Genomic DNA, 8,986 nt, shown 5'->3' with positions numbered 1-8,986 from the left:
GGTTGTTATTCAAGCATGTGGTTTTCCCTAACGGACAGTAAATTCAAGGGAGACAATTACTTTTACATAATATTCGGTGGGATTAGAAGTTTGAATTTGAAATTAAAGAATTGTAAGGAAAGAGATGCATAGAATACACGTATTTTTTTGACATTTTGGTTATTAAACCAAAGTTCTTAAAATTTCTAGTCAGTGGGTTGGTTAGTAATTTTGTATAGCGATATATAACCCATCAGCACAGACAGAGCGACAGAAAAATGTAGACTGGTAGGTGGACAAACGCACAAAGAGATGTGGCCGGGTAGGCGGAAAAAACTGCCAGTCACCCAACCAGTAAGCCAACTAGCCAGCCAGCCAGCCACCCACCAGCAAGCCGGCCAGACACAGACCGACAAACAGACAAAATAACAGACTAACAAACGTGAGCATAGGTAAGTGGACAGAGAGACAAAATATATAAGCAGTTTAGTTGGGAAGAGAGAGAGAGAGTGAGAGAGGAGAGAGAGGGAGAGAGAGAGAGAGAAGAGAGGGAGAGAGAGAGAGAGAGAGGGAGAGAGAGAGAGAGAGAGATACATCGGGGGAGACAGGGGGAGTGAGGAGGCAGGCAGAGTCAGAAAGAATTATGGAAAACAAGGTGAATAAATGGACAAGCAGGGAGTGGCTGTGTGCTAAGTACCTTGCTTACGAACCACATGGTCCCTGGTTCTGTCCCACTGCGTGGTACCTTGGGCAAGTGTTTTCTACTATAGCTTCGGGCCGCCCAAAGCCTTGTGAGTGGATTTAGTAGACGGAAACTGAAAGAAGACCATCGTATATATGTCTGTCTGCCTGTGTGTGTATTTATTTTTGTATCTGTGTTTGTCTTCCCACCATGGCTTGACAACCAATGTTAGTGCATTTACGTCCCTGTAACCTAGCGGTTAAGCTTTAAAGTCTGATAGAATAAGTACTAGACTTACAAAGAATAAGTCCTGAGGGTCGATTTGCTCGACTAAAAAAGGCGGTGCTCCAGCATGGCAACAGTCAAATGATTGAAAGAAGTAAAAGAGTAAAAGAGAGATAAGATTCTAGGCACTAATATGAGAAGACATAAATTTGAGCCGAAATTTCTCTACATTTGTAGCTGGTATCACAACCATGCAGACATCATCCTTGCTATATTATGAAAGATTATTTGCTTTGTGGAAAAGCCATGTATTAGGATGGAAGCACTCCGTCGGTTACGACGACGAGGGTTCCGGTTGATTAGAATTAACGGAACAGCCTGCTCGTGAAATTAACGTGTAAGTGGCTGAGCACTCCACAGACACGTGCACCCTTAACGTAGTTCTCGGGGATATTCAGCGTGACACAGAGAGTGACAAGGCTGGCCCTTTGAAATACAGGTACAACAGAAACAGGAAGTAAGAGTGAGAGAAAGTTGTGGCGAAAGAGTACAGCCCGGATCACCACCATCCCCTGCCGGAGCCTCGTGGAGCTTTAGGTGTTTTCGCTCAATAAACACTCACAACGCCCGGTCTGGAAATCGAAACCGCGATCCTATGACCGCGAGTCCGCTGCCCTAACCACTGGGCCATTGCGCCTCCCATGTATTATGATTATTAATAGGAATCAGTAAAAACTGCTGTAAACCAAGCGTAACATCTTCTGGACAATCCTTCAATGAACGTAGTGTTTGAAGTTATTTGTCGTAAATCACTGTCGTCATAACACAAATATAAACGTACTCTTCCTGCTTCCGTTGTGCAGGCGTAAAATAATTCACACACACACGTAATTATATGTATATTTATGTATATCTAAGATATATATATATATATGTAGGCGTAGGAGTGGCTGTGTGGTAAGTAGCTTGCTTACGAACCACATGGTTCCGGATTCAGTCCCACTGCGTGGCACCTTGGGTAAGTGTCTTCTACTATAGCCTTGTGAGTGGATTTGGTGGACGGAAACTGAAAGAAGCCCATCGTATATATGTATATATATATATATATATATATATATATATATATCTGTGTTGTGTGTATATGTCTGTGTTTGCTGGTGCGTTTACGTCTCCGTAACTTAGTGGTTCGGCAAAAGGGACCGATAGAATAAGTACTAGGCTTACAAAGAATAAGTCCCGGGGTCGATTTGCTCGACTAAAGGCGGTGTTCCAGCATGGCCGCAGTCAAATGACTGAAACAAGTTAAAGATTAAAAGAGCTAAGTAAATTAATAACTGTGACTATAATATTCGTTCTTAATCTAGGCACAAGGCCCGAAATTTCTGAGGTGGGGGTGCCAGTCGATTAGGTCTACCTCAGTACTTAATCTATCAGCTCCGAAACGATGAAAGGTAAAGTCGACCTCGGCAGAATTTGAACGCAGAACGTAAAGACAGACGAAATATCGCTAAGCATTTCGCTCAGCGTGCTAACGTTTCTGCCTGCTCGCAGCCTTATCAGTTTACATATATTATTTTCTATTCAAAGCACAAGGCCCGAAATTTGGGGGGAGGGGGCAAGTCGATTAGATCGACCCTAGTACGCAACTAGTACTTAATATATCGACCCCGAAAGGGTGAAAGGCAAAGTCGACCTCAGCGCAATTTGAACTCAGAATGTAGACATAAAATACCAATTTCTTTACTACCCACAAGGGGCCAAACACAGAGAGGATAAACAAGGAAAGACAAACGGATTAAGTCGATTATATCGACCCGAGTGCGTAACTGCTACTTAATTTATCGATTCCGAAATGATGAAAGGCAAAGTCGACCTTGGCGGAATTTGAACTCAGAACGTAGCGGCAGACGAAATACGGCTACGCAAATCGCCCGGCGTGCTAACGCCTTTACTGTGATTATAATATACAGCCACTACTATACATTCATATACGCGAACACACGCAATGCTTGTGAGTATGTGCGAATGTGCGTGCGTGTATCTCGTATGACATTTCTTCGCTTCCTTTTGAAAGACAGCTGACGAACCATTTGACAATAGGTCTACTTCTAAGTAAACCACTCCTCCTGGTATGTAAAAGTGATCATCACAAAGTCAGATGTAGGTCATATGCAATATTACGCACATCAACAGAGATACCAGGTCACAAATATTCGCAGACAGAACGAAGTGTGTGTGTATATATGTGTGTATACGTGTTTTAAAAAAAGTGAAAACTTATGTTAGAAACAATTTATTGTGTCTAAACATATACACTCACTTAGATATACACCTACTCACATATTTATATATATATAAATATATATATATATGTGTGTGTGTGTGTGTGTGTGTGTGTGTGTGTGTGTGTGTTTGTACACGCATTCTCTCTCTCTCTCACTCTCTCTCTCTCACACACACACATATATGCATGTATGTTTAGGCATGGGTGTGTGATAAGAACTTTGTTTCCGAACCACACGGTTCCGATTTCGCTCCTACTGTGTGACACCTTGGACAAATGTCTTGTACTGCTACGGCCTTGGGCCGACCAAAGCCTTGTGGGTAGATGTGGTAGACGTAAACAGTGATTTCGAAGTTTCGGCCAATTAAACTATCGTCGGAATCTTCGAAGTCACTGACAATAACATCAATGTTTAACATTAACTCGTCACGTTAATGTAAATAACTAAGCATAAAAACAAGCATTAACAATAAAATCTTTTATTCTTTTATGTTTCGAGCAAAGGGTGTGGTAATGCAGGAGCACCACCTTTTTTTTTATATCTTTTAGTCGAGCAAATCGACCCCAGGACTTATACTTTGTAAGCCTAGTACTTATTCTATCTGTCTCTTTTGCCGAACCGCTAAGTTACGGGGACGTAAACACACCAGCATCGTTTGTCAAGCGATGTTGGGAGGATAAACACAAACACACATACATACATATAAAATATAGGGGCGTAGGAGTGGCTGTGTGCTAAGTAACTTGCTTACCAACCACATGGTTTCTGGGTTCAGTCCCACAGCGTGGCACCATGGGCAAGTGTCTTCTACTATAGCATCGGACCGACCAAAGCCTTGTGAGTGGATTTGGTAGACGGAAACTGAATGAAGCCCGTCGTATATATGTGTGTGTATGTATATGTATGTATGTGTGTGTATGTATATGATTGTGTGTCTGTGTTTGTCCCCCTCCCAGCCAACATCGCTTGACAACCGATGCTGGTGTGTTTACGTCCCCGTGACTTAGCAGTTCGGCAATAAAGACCGATAGAATAAGTACTAGGCTTACAAAGAATAAGTCCTAGGGTCGATTTGCTCGACTAAAGGCGGTGCTCCAGCATGGCCACTGAAACCAGTAAAAGAGTAAAGCATATATATATATATATATATATATATATATATATATATATATATATATATATATATATATAATATATATATATATATATATACACGACGGGCTTCTTTTAGTTTCCGTCTACCAAATCCACTCACAAGGCTTTGGTCAGCCCGAGGCTATAGTAGAAGACACTTGCCCAAGGTGCCACGCAGTGGGACTGAACCCGGAACCATGTGGTTGGTAAGCAAGCCTCTTACCATACAGCCACTCCTGCTCCTATATATGTATTTGAATAACATAGACAAATACCGGTATGCTAAATACATTACAGCAAAATTCACGATACGTATTTTAAATAGAATAACTATCTCCGCTTTATGAGAATGTATGACAATTGCTAAATACCAATTATGGTCAGTTCTACTTGAGAAGTGTAAACAATCTCAAGAACCAAATATTTCTGAAGGAAAAGGATTGGCTTAAAAGATAAGGGGGCAACCGGTGACACATGTTCCTGGTTCAATAGCCTTTATCAGCACAATTGTCCGATGGCGAGCTGGCAGAAACGTTAGCACACTGGGCGAAATGCTTAGCAGTATTTTATCTGTCTTTACATTCTGAGTTTAAATTCCGCCAAGGTCGACTTTTCATCCTTTCAGTGTCGATAAATTAAGTACTAGTTGCATACTGGGGTCGAACTAATTGACTGATACTCCGCCAAAGATTTCGGGCCTTGTGCCTAGAGTAGAAAAGAATACCTCCAGCTGCCAACAGACTTAGACTTATTCAAAATAGAATGGAAAATAATTATGGTTATGGTAATTTTCATGACTTCAACAAAAATGAGCTAAATGAAATAACTCGAAGTGGCCATTGGCAAATACCAATAACAAATACCAATATGTTAAATAACTTATAAGCAAAAATTCTTGACATTAAAATACATATCTACATATATATATAAATAAGGATAGGATCGTTAATTTAAAAATAAAATAACGATTTTATCAAGTGGTCAGCATGGAAAAAATAACCTTCTAAGGCAATAATTATTAAAATTATAAATTAGGGTATCTACGAGATACCACCACCCTGAAAATAGCAGCCATGATCTGACTCTAAAACCACCTTAATTGTCCATATATCAACACGGAGAGAAAACAAAGAGACAAGATGTTCATGAGTGTGGAACTGTCTCATGTCACATCTTCAAGTCATAAAAGAAAAACTTAATCTGAATGAGAGCGTGAATCTAATGTCAAAGCTAGCCCAGACGATTGTGCATCATTGTTAGTCTTTGTCTGTGGATTGAAGTGTCTTTCCAGACCTACAGGACAACTGGACCTCAGCACTACAAGGTACTTAGAGCAACTGTTAACATTCCTACTCTGTTATACCCATTTGCAGCTGTGCGGGCTGGGCCTTCGTGTGACAAATGTTTTCTTGATCAGAGAGACAACGCAGTCAATGTTTTTAGATATAGTGATGTATTTAAGATCAAATTATCGTCTGCATCCTTCCTGTTATAAGAGGATAGAAATTCTGAAATGATGCACTGCCTCATTATAGTGTATCGTGAGAGCTAGGAGCGTCGCGAAAATAATTCACTTACATTTAAAAAAAGATAATGAATGAATATCCATGGTTGTATGGTTAAGAAGATCGCTTTGCAACCACTTGGTTTCCGGTTCAGTTCCAACGTGCGGCACCTTGGGGGAAGAGCTTTATGAGTGAATTTGGTAGACAGGAACTGTGGAAGTTCGTCGTATATATATGTGTGTGTGTGTGCACGCATGCACGTGTGTGTGTTTTTGCGTTTCTCTCGCCATCACAGCTTGTCAACCGGTGTCGGTTTGTTTATGTGCCCATAACTTAGTGGTTCGGCAAAAAGACACCAATAGAATGATTAGCGGATTTTAAAGAATTAATAGTAAGTACCGTGGTTGTTTTGACTAAAACCCTTCAAGACAGTGCCCCCAACATGGCCGCAGTCCAATGTCTGGAACAAAGAAAAAAAGCCAGGCGTAGGAGTGGCTGTGTGGTAAGTAGCTTGCTTACGAACCACATGGTTCCGGGTTCAGTCCCACTGCGTGGCACCTTGGGCAAGTGTCTTCTACTATAGCCTCGGGCCGACCAAAGCCTTGTGAGTGGATTTGGTAGACGGAAACTGTAAGAAGCCCGTCGTATATATGTATATATATGTATGTGTGTGTATATGTTTGTGATCGCTTGACAACCGATGCTGGCGTGTTTACGTCTCCGTAACTTAGCGGTTCGGCAATAAAGACCGATAGAATAAGTACTAGGCTTACAAAGAATAAATCCTGGGATCGATTTGCTCGACCAAAGGCGGTGCTCCAGCATGGTCACAGTCAAATGACTGAAACAAGTAAAAGAGTAAAAGAGTTATAAACTGTAATTCTGAATATAAAGTCTTGATCATAACTATGCTTCTTTAATTATAGCATGTAGTGATACGATAATGGTGGTTATGGTGGTGGTGGTGGTGGTGGCGGTTATAAACAATCGATAACGACTGGAAAGATATTCTTGTTATTCAATACTTTCATTGTTTAATAGTTTATTATTGAATACTTCAGACATTTCAGTTGTTTTTATTCACCAGTTACATCGTTTGCCTCTGGTGATTAAACTAATTTTTAGAGACAGATTTATTTCAAAATTTAACACTTTATTTTTTTTTTTTAATATAAAGAACGAGATTTAAAGGAAATTTTTTTCAGTTGTTTTATCTGGAAAAAGTGTAATGTGATTAAATATGGTAAACCAGCACCTGAACTCAAAACGCGACGTTCGAAGCCTGCAGGCGATGCTACAACTTTTGTCTGCTTCTTTTATGATACAGATAAATAGATAGATAGATAGATAGATAGATAGATAGATAGATAGATAGATAGATAGATAGATAGATAGATAGATAGATAGATAGAGTCATATATATATGTGTGTGTGTATATATGTTTTTGTATGTATGTATGTATGTCTATATCTATCTATCTATCTATCTATCTATATATATATATATATATATATATATATATATATATATATATATATATATATATATATATATATATAATATATAGAGAGAGAGAGGAGAAAGAGAGAGAGAGACGTGTGTGTGTGTGTGCTTATGTGTATAGTACACACTTATATGCATACATATTATCTCAGAACATTGTAACTGAGATTCAATATATCAGACATTTAAAGCATGGATTGTGTGATGTGTAAAAAAGAAGCAGTTTTAATTTTTTTTTTTTCCACTCGCGTAACTCTGGGAAACAGCTACAACTACGGAGTATTTTCTTGAAAGACGCAACACTCTAGATAGATTTAACGAAACGTATTTGTTTTTGGAGTGACTTCTCTAAGTGAAGCAAAATTACATTCCATTACGTTACATTACACTCGACCTCCTTTTTATGACTGTTCAATATTTGTTTTTTATTACCCACTAGGGGCTAAACAGAGAGGGAACGAACAAGGACAGACATAGGTATTAAGTCGATAACATCGACTCCAGTGCGTAACTGCTACTTAATTTATCGACCCTGAAATGATGAAATCAAAGTCAGCCTCGGCGGAATTTGAACTCAAAACGTAACGGCAGACGAAATACGGCAACGCATTTCGCCCGGCGTGCTAACGTTTCTGCCAGCTCGCCGCCCTATGACCTTTCAATATTAACTTCACATCAAGGTGGCGAGCTGACAGAATCATTCGCATGCAGAGTAAAATACTTAGCGACATTTCGTTTGTCTTTACATTTTGAGTTCAAATTCGCCGAGGTCGACTTTGCCTTTCAGCCTTTCGGAGTCGATAAAATAAGTACCAGTTCAGTACTGGTGTTGATGTAAGCAATTTACCCCCTCCTCCAAAAGTGCCGGCTTTGTTCCAAAATTTGAAACCAACATTGACTTCACATTGTAATAACATTGACATACGCATAGGCGTAGAAGTGGCTGAGTGGTAAGTAGCTTGCTTACCAACCACATGGTTTCGGGTTCAGTCCCACTGCGTGGCACCTTGGGCAAATGTCTTCTACTATAGCCTCGGGCCGACCAAAGCCTTGTGAGTGGATTTGGTAGACGGAAACTGAGAGAAGCCCGTCGTATATATGTATACACACACACACATACTTACATATGTATGTATGTGTGTATATATTTGTGTGTCTGTGTTTGTCGCCCCAACATCGCTTGAAACAGATGCTGGTGTGTTTACGTCCCCGTAACTTAGCGGTTCGGCAAAAGCGACCGATAGAATAAGTACTTAACTTACAAAGAATAGGTCCTGGGGTCGATTTGCTCGACTAAAAAAGGCGGTGCTCCAGCATGATCGCAGTCAAATGACTGAAACAAGTAAAAGAGTAAATATGCAATGTAGCGAAGACAGTTTGCGTCTGGTTGTTGTGATCTTCAATCTTGAAGTCTACCTATTTCTTTATAACCCACAAGAGGCTAAACATAGAATGGACAAACAAGCACAGACATAGGTATTAAGTCGATTACATCGACCCCAGTGCATAACTGCTACTTAATTTATCGGCGGAATTTGAACTCAGAACTTAGCGGCAGACGAAATACGTATTTCTTTACTACCCACAAGGGGCTAAACACAGAGAGGAGAAACAAGGACAGACAAACGGATTAAGTCGATTACATCGACCCCCAGTGCGTAACTGGTACTTA

The sequence above is a fragment of the Octopus sinensis genome, linkage group LG5 (assembly GCF_006345805.1).
Source record: "Octopus sinensis linkage group LG5, ASM634580v1, whole genome shotgun sequence".
Taxonomy (NCBI): Eukaryota; Metazoa; Mollusca; class Cephalopoda; order Octopoda; family Octopodidae; genus Octopus; species Octopus sinensis.
Note: the sequence above shows the minus strand (reverse complement) of the source record.